The sequence below is a fragment of the Lactuca virosa genome, chromosome 9 (genome assembly GCF_052849685.1).
Source record: "Lactuca virosa cultivar CGN04683 chromosome 9, Lactuca_virosa_CGN04683_v6, whole genome shotgun sequence".
Taxonomy (NCBI): Eukaryota; Viridiplantae; Streptophyta; class Magnoliopsida; order Asterales; family Asteraceae; genus Lactuca; species Lactuca virosa.
Window position 1 is genome coordinate 280,040,555 of NC_136434.1, and position 13,275 is coordinate 280,053,829.

Below are 13,275 nucleotides of genomic sequence, written 5' to 3' on the forward strand. Positions count from 1 at the left end.
ACATCGAGGAAAAGTTAAACCACGGTTCTAGATACAAATTATTTAGTGTAATCCGCAGATTACGATGTATATCTCCCTGCTCAACCTACCCAAGCGTCGTATTGTCAGGCTAAACGGATCTATCTAGGTCAAGATTTGTCAAGTCTCTAGATTCCTTAAGTTCATCTATGCCTAGTCAAGTCCAATTAAACCTTTTGTGCCTACCAGCGCATTGAACACATAGCCTATACAATGCAACTTTGGTACCTTACACAAATTCAAATTGTCTGTTATCACATATTGATATCACTTCCCATCACATCACCTACAGACCAGCTATTTTTGGATTTTCTAATTTTTCTGATTTTTATTATTTTTGAATTTTCTGATTTTTGTTTTGTTTTTATTTCTCTCGGTAAATTTGTGCATAGGAGAGAATGGAAACGAAATGTACAAATTTAAACTAACCTAAAGCAAAAATCAGTCTTCAAAGCGTATCATTTTCAAAAATCCAACAAGCACATCGAATCGAGCTTTGTTAAACGGTTTTCTAAACAAATCTGCCACATTATTAGTAGTGGGAACCTGTTCCAACCGAATGAGCGAACGCTCATAAGAATCTCTGATAAAATGCACTTTGATGTCAATGTGCTTGGTCTTTGAGTGCTGAACTGGATTTTTAGCAATTTGAATTGCAGCTTCGTTGTCACAAAAAATAGGGGTTTTAGAAAGTTCAAACCGTAATCCAACAGCTAATGTTGGATCTATATGACTTGAGAACAACAGGAAGAAGCAGCGACATATTCCGCCTCCGCCGTTGAGGTTGAGACTGTATGTTGTTTCTTGCACTTCCATGACACCAGCCGATCTCCCAGAAACTGACATCCCCCAGAAGTTGATTTCCTGTCAAGCTCACAACCTCCGTAATGACTGTCAGCAAAAGCATATAAATCAAATTCAGAATTTTTCGGGTACCTAAGACCTAATTTTGGACTGCCTTTGAGATACCGAAAAATTCTTTTGACATCAATTAAATGGGAAAGTTTAGGATTAGCCTGGTAACGTGCGCACTGACAGATCGCGAACATAATGTCTGGCCTGCTCGCAGTCAGATACATCAACGATCCGATTATCGATCTGTTTTTAGTCTGATCTACGGATGCGCCTTCAGGATCTAGAGTCAACAGGGGTCGCTCGGCCAACGGCGTCAAGGCAGGTTTTGCGTCTCTGAACCCGAACTTCTCTTGCATATCGTCAACATACTTGGCTTGATGGAGCAGGATTCCGGTTGAATCTTGTTTGAACTGAAGCCCCAAAAACATGGTCATTTCCCCAAGAGAACTCATCTCGAACCTCTTCTTTATCACGGCTTCGAACTCCTTGCAAAGCTTTGGACACGTCGACCCGAATATGATGTCGTCGACATAGATTTGCACCAAAATGAGATCGGCATCAACATGCTTTATGAACAGGGTTTGATCAATCGTTCCCCGCGTATAGCCGTGCGCGAGCAAGTGCTCTGTAAGGGCTGCATACCAGGCTCTGGGAGCTTGATGTAACCCGTAAAGAGCCTTGTCCAGCTTGTAGACGTGATTCAGAAACTTGCAGTAGACAAACCCAGGAGGTTGATCAACATAGATTTCTTCCTTCACCGCGCCATACAAGAAAGCGGTCTTGACATCCATCTGGTAAACCGTGAAGTTCATGTAGGAAGTAAATGCAAGGAAAATGTGAATGGCCTCCAAGCGAGCAACCGCAACATAAACCTCAGTATAGTGTAGACCCTCTATCTGCTGGAATCCACAGACGACCAATCTTGCCTTGTTGCGCACAATAACCCCTGAATCATCTTGCTTGTTCCGAAAGACCCAACGTGTGTCAAGAGACTTCTTTCCCTTTGGCAGCTCAACCAACTTCCAAACCCCGATTTTCTCGAACTGGTGTAACTCCTCATGCATCGCATCAACCCAGCTGGGTTCATTCAATGCCATTTGGATGTTCTTTGGCTCGATCTGGGAGATAAAACAAGAGTAGAGAGATGTGTTGACGTCTCCGCTCTGGCTTCTCGTTTTGACACCGTCTCCCAGTGACCCAATGACATTCTCGATCAGATGATCGCGTTGAATTCTTGTGGGGATCTCATGGCTGATATCATCAAGCGAGACAGGAAGGTTGTGAACATTGACTAATCCATCATTTGCTGAAGGTTCCGCCTCAGACGATCTGGGACCATCAGAGTGGCTTGCTACATACTCATTCGCAATTGGCTCGGGAAAGAGAAGTTCCATGAAAGTGTGAGTTGCAGCGGAAGTATCTCTGGTCATGAACTCTCTATCTACAGGAGTGAGCTGGGTAGCATCAGCATATGGATTTTGTTGTTGACTCAGAGATTCTGAGGAAGTACTTAGTACAGCTGTATCCACCATAGGAGTTGTAGAAGGCACCACGGGTGGTCTGTAGACAACATCATCCTCTTCATCTTCAAGAATAACCTTCGAACCTGAGGAAGTACCTGACACAACATCCGAAAACACATCAAATGATTTAAATAGAGAAGCGTAATCGAATAACCAGTTAGGACCGAATCGGGCGTCAGTCTCGTTCTCCTCCAGCCAATGCACGTCATAGGATTCCATAATTTTCTTTGTTTTCTTGTTGTAGACCATGTATGTTGTGCGTGCAGCGTATCCCACGAAGTAGCATTCATAGGCCTTCGAGCTAAACTTTGGGCTGGAATCCAAGTAATGGATGGTGCAAGGGCATCCAAAGATACGGAAGTGAGCAACCGATGGCTTGTGACCGTATAGAATTTCATACGGGGTCTTCATCTGAGCTTTGTTGATCAGGACCCGGTTCTGAACATAGCAGGCCATGTTGATCGCCTCAGCCCAAAAGAAGACCGAAATTTTGGAGTCACAAAGCATTGTCCTTGCGGTGTCTTTTAACGTTCGATTCCTCCGTTCAGCAACACCATTTTGTTGCGATGTGTGAGCAGCACTATATTGACGCACGATCCCCTTTTCAGCACAAAAATAATCCAGAACGACATTCTTGAATTCCGTCCCATTATCAGTTCTAAGTGTCTTCACTTTCTCTTTGGTTTTGGTTCTCAATCATCACCACAAACTTCTTGATTAGGTCAGCAACCCCAGACTTGTTGGACAAGAAGAAAACCCACGTGAACCACGAGAAATCGTCTATCATAACCAAACCGTATGAACTTTTGTTGATGCTGAGGACGTTGACCGAACCAAATAAGTGCGTGTGCAACAATTGCAGAACTTTGTTGATAGAGTTGATTTGTTTTGACAGATGTGGCTTCCGGTGATGCTTTCCTTGTGCGCAAGCCACACATTCTTCAAATCTAATGAAGTCTTTGACTGGGAGTCCATGTACGATCTCGTTCGTTGCAAGTCGATTCAGGTTATTTGTGTTAGCATGTCCGACCTGACGGTGCCACAGCATATCATTGTGCTCGGAAACCTTTGAGAAGAGACAAGTGACTTGTTCAGGGAGATTGTTGTTCATATCAATGATATATGCATTGCCGTCCCGTTTCGATTAAAGTCCCAAATCTAAGGATCCATTCATCTGGGATGACAATGCCTGGCTTCAAAATTAGACATTCTTTATCGGTGAAATGCTTCGAGTAGCCCTTGTCACAAATTTGAGAGACGCTCAACAAACTATGCTTCAACTCGGGCGCGTAGTTGACGTTCTCAAAGCTTAGCACTCCATTAGTAACGATTCCTTTTTGAGTTATTTTTCCTCTATCCCCTCCCGCAAAGGAAAAAAATCCCCCGTTAAATTTTTGAATGTTGTGCAACTAGGAAATGTCTCCTGTCATCTGCCTGGAACAACCGTTATCGAGATACCACGGTCTGGTGACATTCCTCCGCAGCTGTTCCTGCACGATGAACGGGAACATTTAGATTTGGGGACCCAGGTCATTCCAACCCTGGGTTTACCCTTGACATTCACAGATTTATCCTTTTGATTTTTCAATTTTAAACTACAATCAGATGCGTTATCAGAAAATGATGATGATTGGACAAGTGTAGATTTAGGCACCCACTGATAATTAGGTTTTGAAGAATTCACATGTGATTTAGAATTACTTTTCTTTTTCTTTGAGCGCTTAGATTTTCGGTTAGGATTAGTCGAAGATCCAGACGCACCCTTTGACGAAATCGGCCTTGGCTCAGCCGCATTCCATTTCGGCAGAGAACCTGTGGTTGGTTTAGTGAAAACCTGTTTGTTCGTTTTAAGATCATCCCTTTTCTTATCATTATGAACTTTCCGATCATCATCACGAAGACGAGATTTCGAGGATTTTCTCGTTAGAGACATTCCTCGAGACTCGTTTTGTCTTCTTTGTGTTGAAAAATGTACAAATTCCCTATTATGACAGTTGCGAGCAATGTGGCCGGCAGTACACAGTTGAAACATATTTGCTTTTTATCATTAGAACTGGTACCACCTTTATCAGATTTTGTGCTCTTTTTGACTCTTTTAACTTTCCCACACGTGTAAGTGCAAGAGTCATATTGTGTGATAGGTGTAGAAGGTGTGGATGAGCTAGTGTCAGATATAGCAGATTTCACAAAGACAACACCACATCTATCAAAAACATTAGAGTTTGACACCAATTCATCACAAATCAAATCAGTTTTAACAGACACGGACTCATCACTATTCAAAATAGGAACACCAAATTTTGACACAAAATTATTATCAGAATCAATCTTTCCATCCTCCTGCCTTCCTTTGCTTACTGACAAATCTGCATGGGAAGTAGAAACATTAGTATCTAACTCCCTAGCACTACATTCTGTTGCATGTTCAGCAATTGGTTTACCATAAACCATAGATGGCTCTCGGTCAATCTCCTCCTCAGTTAAATGTTTAGCAGTATAATTGTGATTGAATGAGGGAGGGACACTCTCATAACCTATTCCTACTTCCTTTTGGTCCTTACAATTCATTTGCTTTTCAATTATTGTTTCCATTTTTTTCACTTGACACATCAAATTTTTTAAAGTTAAAATCGGCATTTTCAAAACGTATCTTCAATGTGTCAAGTTCACTAGTGACAACAGCAAGTTGTTTCTTTATGTAATTATAATTTTCACACTTGTTGTTGTAATCTTCCTGCAACTTCCTAAAATCTCTAGTCTTGGCCTCTGGTCTCTGGTCTTTCTTAAGTTCATACTTCTCATATTTTAGGTCCTCGTTCTCTCTATTTATTAACTCGATTTGATCACGCAAAAACTTGACAGTTTTAATACAAGATTGAGCACAAGAGTTTTCACTGACCTCTGGCTTTGCAGACTCAGGGGTAGTCTTTACCATAAAAGCGAATTGCAGTTCCATCATCTCCGCCTCTGGGTCCACCTCATCTTCTCTTTCAGGGATGTCGTTGATCTGGGCAAGATGCGCATTTTCAGGTCCTGAGATGTTCAGGGCCTGGATCTGATCTTCCCAGTCAAACGACTGAGCCATCACTGCCAGATTCGCTGTCTGATTGTTGATGGTAGCTCCCTAGCTGCTTCCTACAAGCACCATGGTTCTTTCAGGTAGTCTCTGGCAAAATGGCCAGGTTAATGGCAGTTGAAGCATCTAAGTTTTCCCTTACTGAAGCCCACTTTCTTTTCAACATTCATTCCCCAATTGTTTTTGCCTGTCTTCTTGGAGAATTTCTTTGCTCTGAACACGACCATAGAGATCTGCCAAGTGATATCCATCTCCTCAACATCCTCTGGATGTATATGATCCAAGTCAGCAAATGATAGTTGAGGAGGTAGCTCGCCAGCTACGAAAGCGTTGTAACAGTTGACAAGACCGGTAGCTAAAGCCATGTTTTCATCACTTTCTTTGGGAACAGGAGATGGAGCAGATGCTTTTGAGGAAGATGCAGCTTGTGGATAAGACATTGACGATTAGACGCTTTGCATGGCTGAAGTGGCATAAGATGGTGGTTGAGAAGAAACAAAAGGTTGAACTTGTGGGGTAGCAAACATTTGACTTTGTGGTTGTGGAATAGCGAAAGCTTGACTTTGAGGAGTGGTAAATGATGAAAAAGCATTGTTTGTAGAAATCCCGAGATTTGCAGTTGAGTACGAGTTCACATGATTGATCTCCCTCTGTTTGTAATCAAGATCACATGCTTTGATGATGGCCATGGTTTCAGCCAGACTAAGTCAGTTAAGATCTTTTGTTTTCTTGATGACATCAACATTCATATCCCATGCCTTTCGAAGAGAATTCAACAGCTTCTTGTTGATTTCTGATCTTGGCACTAAGATCCCAACCGAACTCATCTCTGTAGTGAGAGTGATGAATCTTTGCAAGTGAGCTTCGAGTGACTCTCCAAGAATGTGATTGAACAAATTAAACTTCTGCCTAAGCATCTCCTAACGACTTTGCTTCATATCCTCATTCCCTTCGTACACCTCGATCAGTGCTTCCCACAAAGCTTTTGCTGAAGTGTATTCTCTGAAACCCTGTGCAATCTCTGGGGATAAGGCCATTGTGAGTGTAGCCAGTGCTTTCTCTTGCTGTTCAAGCTTTTCAAAGTCTTCTTCAGTGTAATTATCAATTTCCTAGTCAATGACATCTCCATTTTCGAGTTTTGTGGTTATCCGAACTGGTCCTTTCAAGATGCTTCTCCAGATTTTGAAGTCTTTCATCTCGATGTACTTTTACATTCGATATTTCCATTCTGGGAAACCTTCAGCGGACAGTAAGCGAGGAATTCGAGTAGTGGTTCGCATGATAGTTTCCAATTCTTGATGAACTGTTGAGTTTTGTGAATCCATTTTGTTTTTGGTGTTTATGAATTAATTAAACAAACAAACTAACAAGGAAAAGTACTAAAACGAAAAATGTTCAAATGACCAATAAGGGGTTCACGACCGTATAGAGATCACGACCGTACACTCCTCACGGTCGTACACAAGGTAGTTCACGGCCGTACACTTGAAGATGAATGTTTTACGGTCAAAGGATGAAGGTTTCACGGTCAAGGATGGATCACGGTCAAACTGCAGTTTACGGTCAATAACTTTGAATGGTTCACAGCCGTATACTAGATCACAGCCGTACATACTTCAACAGGTTGAAGCCGTGAAAACTTAGAACAGCAGTTTTCAAGCATATTTTGATTCCTTTATCCTTGAAATCTCGATCAAATGCACAAATCCAATAAATAAACTCGAATCAACCACGAAAATGAGAAATAACTTCTAGCCGTAAACACTCCTTGACAAGCTTGACACCGGATTGGCTCTGATACCAATTGTAAAGTCCCAAATCCAAGGATCCAAACCAGTGATCAAACAAGTAATCAATGAAACAAACAAGAATGGAGTAGAAGAAGAAAGTAATCAAGCAATGCACACATTTTATAGATCAAACGTCCGGTACACCTTGAGAAACACACACAAAGACCGTCAACTCGACTAACCAACGTCACTGACAACACTCTGACAGACTCCTATATATACCGACAGACTAACCGTAAACATGATTCACGGCCGTGAACATGTTCACGGGTGTGAACACCAAACAACCTTAAACAAACAAACTTCAAACACCAATATCGACCAAAACCCCACCATGATCTATACATATAGTTGCCTAGCCCAAACCACATAATTATGACCTAACATATATAAAATAGACAAATAATAATATTTTGTCAAATGAAATAATAACATGTATGTATATTAACATATTCGTTAAAATATGTTATATATATATATATATATATATATATATATATATATATTTCACAAAAATAGACATACAATCAGAATTTGAATATATAATGATGATTCAATAAGTATATAATGATGATTCAATAAGTATACGTGCAATTAGTAACAACTTAATCATATGTATCTTTTTATAAATTATAATATATATTTAGTTTTTTATCTCCTTAAATGGTTAAAGAATATATATATATATATATATATATATATATATATATATATATATATATATATATATATATAAACAAAAAACCATAAACTACATAAACAAAATTTAATTTCACTTTGTTATAAACAGATTGGTTTAAAAGTGAATTATTTACGATAACGATTTGATAACTATTTTACTTGTATATTTGTGTTCGAATTCTTTAATTATTGGTTCATTTCACGTTGGCCAAAATCTGGATTTTAATCAAAATTCAGTCGTTATGCTTCCCGATTTTTGTCAGAAAAATATGTTATAAAACTAAATCACAAGTATGATAAACTTTATAACCTTAGTTTTAAAGTCTGTTCATTATATTTGAATGATTTATACGAATAGTCAAATAAAGTTTCAATTAAGTTTTGGACTTAAACACACAGACAATTTAAGACCTAATAATTATGGGACTCTTTATAGGAGATTGATACTCTTCACTCACTAAGAACATGAAAACATTGTAAAATCCCTCTATGCTATAACCGTTAATCCGCAAAAAGTATGGAACCTATTGGTATAAATCTATACGGATTGACAGTCTTGCATGTTGTTGCTAGCTACAACATTTGTCTGATGAAGCAAAATGGGCGTAATTGTTCATTCTCTTCATACTTTTACAATGTTGATGAAGTGTTAGAGATTATATCGGCTCATTATAAAATCCTGAATATTCATTCTAGAATGTGCATGAATAAAATGAGAACGATTTATTCAAATGGTTAGGTGTCAAATACTGATTTAATTACTCAAATAAATCTTTACAAAGGCTTGACACGACACTCTATCGAATTATTACATAGGTTTAATAAGTTATGTAGAAAAACAAATCTCTTTTACCTGTATGGGATTACAAGGGTAAAACAAGTTGCATTTTATACTTTTATAATTCATTAGTATAAACAACTTTTGATTATAAAAAACACACAGAGTCAAAGCCATAAACAAATCTATTTTACTTGTTTGGGGTTACAAGTGTAAAACATTTTGCATTTGGTTCTTTTATAATTCATTAGTCTAAACACAGTTTTGTTTATAAAAACACACGGAGTCAAAGCCGTAAACAAATATATTTTACTTGTATGGGATTACAAGTGTAAAACATGTTGCATTTTATACTTTTATAATTCATTAGTTTAATGACACTTTTGATTATTAAAACATACGGAGTCAAAACCTATAAAGTTCACCAACATTATTGTTGACGTATTTTAAATGTATGTATCTTCGGGAACTTAGGCGCTGGAAGGTACACCTTGTGTGTCATGGAATAAGCCATTTCTTTTTTTTAAAGAGTTGGCCGATATGTTAGGCCTCTTTATTTCATTTTGAATTTTGTTTTGTAGTAATTTCTAGTATTTATTGCCTTTTAGATTAACAGCAATATAATTCCTCGTAATGGAATTATAGAAGAATGTAATGTTTTATAAAACCTTGTATTTTTCAATATGTGTTATTAATTGTGATCAAATGTTGGCGTCACAACCCCGACGTTTCCGCTGTTGGTCAGGGTGTGATAGGTTGGTATCAGAGATAACGATTATAGCGAATTAATATCTTCCTAAGAGTGTGCAACAATAGTCTAGGGCTTACTCTCATAAGTCTAGGTATTCCTAAACTTACAACATCATAAAAATAGGTTTATCCCTATAATCCTGTAACACATTAGTCATAGTTTCTTTCTTTTGACCTGTGACTCTATACTCAGGTTTATTCCTATAAATCTATAAGTAATAAGTATTATTAACTATACTATTGAATGTCTACTTGTAGGAGCGGTGTAAGGAAGGACATGTTGCTTGGGTTGCTTGATTTCAGAACAACTATATGCCAAAATGGTCCTGCCCTCCGACTATCCTGACTGACCGGAGCCTTATCAGCTAGACTTGACATAACAAAACAATAATTAATAATACACAACAAACACAAGGTTCAGGGTTATATATAAGATTTTAGACACGCGATGAGAACGCATATGCAAAACCCAAACTTATAGAAAATTCAAACCCTTAATTAGACTACAACGCAAAGTTTTAGGTCAAACACATTAACCAAGTTTTGTTGAGCATTGACCAAACTTCAACTAAGCGTATACTGATCACATATGTTTAATTATGGATAGACCAATGCACAACTAAATTTAGATTTGGTAGCTGATAGACTAAAACGCTTGGAAATTATATGAGGTTCATGAAATATTACAGTTCAAATAATGAAGGAACACACTTGGGAACTCTCAAATGTTTTAGCATACGCCTCATAAATATTTGATAAATATTTACTTCAGATCCTTGTAAAACTCTAGTCCTCATAAATATCAATCATGCATGATGTTTATTTTAGAACACTAATCACTCAACCACGATTCTCTATGTACGTAATAGGAACTTATGAATGCCTTAAGAAATGCACGCACGTGCGAAACATTATGAGTTACGACTTAGATAATTAATCAATCTATTTCTTTCTGTTGTGTTCCGTCCAACTTGTGTTTAAACAATCCAAGGTCAAGAGCAAAATGCCTACAATTAACCTGTGTATTCCTTGGCCCTTTCAAAAATTGAAAATAGCAAGATCAACAAAAACACAAACTTGAAAGTGTAGGATATTTTTTCTAGTTTCCAAGACATCTTGATTCAAGTAAATCGGAACCGATATGACCAAAACATTGAGTAGTGGTCAAATTTCTCTGCAATATTTTCTTCATGATTTTACACAGTTTGTTCCAAGACTTAATAGTTTCCTTTCACCCGTTCTTTGTGTGAAATCCATCACTGGTAGTGATGTAGAGTTACCTACGCAAAATACTCATGGTAAATCCATTCTTGGATGAACCCCACGTCAATTACACATTTTCGACATAGTTGTAGTATTATCACTTATAATTACAATGATATTTTCATGGGAATCATTTTCTATTTAAACTAATTGTAATAGGACGAAGTAATGTCTCACGAGAGATCAACAAGTGATCATTCAACACTGATGCCATCACTTGACACAACTACTATCGAGTTAATGATTGAGCAACAAATAGCTAACACTTTGGCCACTTACGAAACCAACAGGAACAACACCTCGTAACAAGTAAGAATTAGAAGCAATATCCATGGAAGTAACAATGGCGTTCCAATGGTATGGACTTACGAAGAATTCATGAACTACCAACATAGATCCTTTTACGATAATGAAGGAGTTATAGGGTAAACTATTTGGATTGGAAATATAGATTCAATATTTCTCATCAGTTGTTGTGCAAAAAATGCCATGTTATGTTTGCTACTGTTGGATAAGGTGTCTAAGTCCATAACTATATTTGGTATGTACTTGACCCGAAAATATCATGGTCCATTTGGGTTGCATTTCACCGGAACAATTTGAAAGGGTGGACTTTTGAGAAGAGGTTATTTATGATTTATTAATATATTATTAGTTCTAATATATTAATATGAACTCATATTGTTTAATTAGTATTGATTAAGAATTAATTTGGAATTAATTTGGTGATCAAAAGAGACTAATTAAATGTACGGGGATTGATTTGGTAAATCAATGATTCTTATTGTGTGGGCCTATGGTTATTTAGGATGGGCTAAACCAATATGGTAGTCCATAGAGGTTTAACCAATGGATCCTAATTAATATGAAAGGTCATGGTGCATTAGGGTTTGCATGGATGTGAACCTAGTTTTGTCACACTATAAAAGAAGCCCCTTAGCCTCCAAAATTGGTTCTATGTGTTCTTTAGAAGAGTCATAGCTGATTTTGTGATAGATAGTCATTTCTCTCAAGTCCTCTATTGTTGGTGGTGTTTTGTGAAGCATTTGAGGCATCACATTTAGGGTGCTAGGCTCTTAAATGTTCAAGTTAACAAGCTACAACAAGAGGTAAGTAATCTAACTAGTTTTGTTGTTCAATTACCCATGCTTTGTATTCCAGTTAGGATGAATGCTTTGGAAAAAAAATTGCATGTATAATTAGAGATAACTTATATAAAAAGCATCTAGGGTTGTATGTGCACCTTAAGGTTGTTAGACTACTCAAACCCCTTCAGTGGTATCAGAGCCTATGATTGTTTTCTGTTATATTTGATGCTCACTTGTTTTCAAAGCAAGAAAAATCTTTTTTCTGCACTCTGACAGGTGAACTCGCCGAGTACATGAACTGACTCGACGAGTCCACTCTGTAAAAGAGCAACTCGACGAGTTCAGTTCATGTTCTCGCCGAGTTGGTGCTCCTGTGTGCAGAATTTCAAGTTTTTTTGGCCAGAATTGGATTAGAATCATTACCACAAAACTGTTTTGAATCATTAAATCTATTTTTTATGATATGGTAATGATCATCCTAATCCAATTAAAAGATAATTGTCAAAATTTCAAGTTTATAGTTAGTTTGTAAGATAAGCTAATTTGTATTGAAATTTTTGATGTGAATTATCTTGGCTTATGAGTTTAACAAGATCATACATAAATTATTTGATAATTTTTGTTAGTGAAATAATTGATCTTAATGCCTTTAATGAACTCCATAACTTGTCCTCAAGTTATGGAAAATGAAAAATATCATTTTTAAAAGAGTCATTAAACTCATAGGTTATAGAAAATGAACAGTCTCATTTTTTAAAAGAAATTAAACTCATAAGTTATGGAAATGAAAAGTTTTGAAGAGTTTCAAAACTTGCCCTCAAGTTTTGGAATTTGTAAAGTCACACTTATGAATACTTTAATTCTAGACCCTAGAATTTTAAAAGTTTAAAATTCAACCCTTATACTATTATAATATTAAAAGTTTAATAATTATATATATGTATAAGACAAGTCAGTCTTACCGTTAGTAGGCCTCATTCACGAAGTCGGTCTATAAGGGGGGGGGGGGTATAAGGTTACTGCCTATAAAATGGTGGTTTAATGGTGTCCACTCTCACCCATCGCTTCCTTGACTGGTGGAGGGTCGTTAGCCAAACGGGTAGGATAGGACATTAATTCTCGTTAAAAGTATAATGATAATTATAAAGTAACTAAAAGTTTTATTAAATTCCCAATCTTAGTTACTTTAGGAAAATGTGAAATTGATGCTAATCCATGAAATTACACTTTGCACCTTGCCAAGTCGTTAATGGAGCGTGTGTGGTTAACCAACACATTAACTTGGACTAGTAAGAATGGTAAAGGGTAGATTGATGTTTGTCATAGATCGATGGAGCGTGTGTGGTTAATCGACACATCGATTAGGTGATAAATGACATCAAGTGCACCAAGTAAATTTGCATGGTTATTCACACCTTGTTTGTGATCCTCGGTATCCCAGTCACAGAATTGA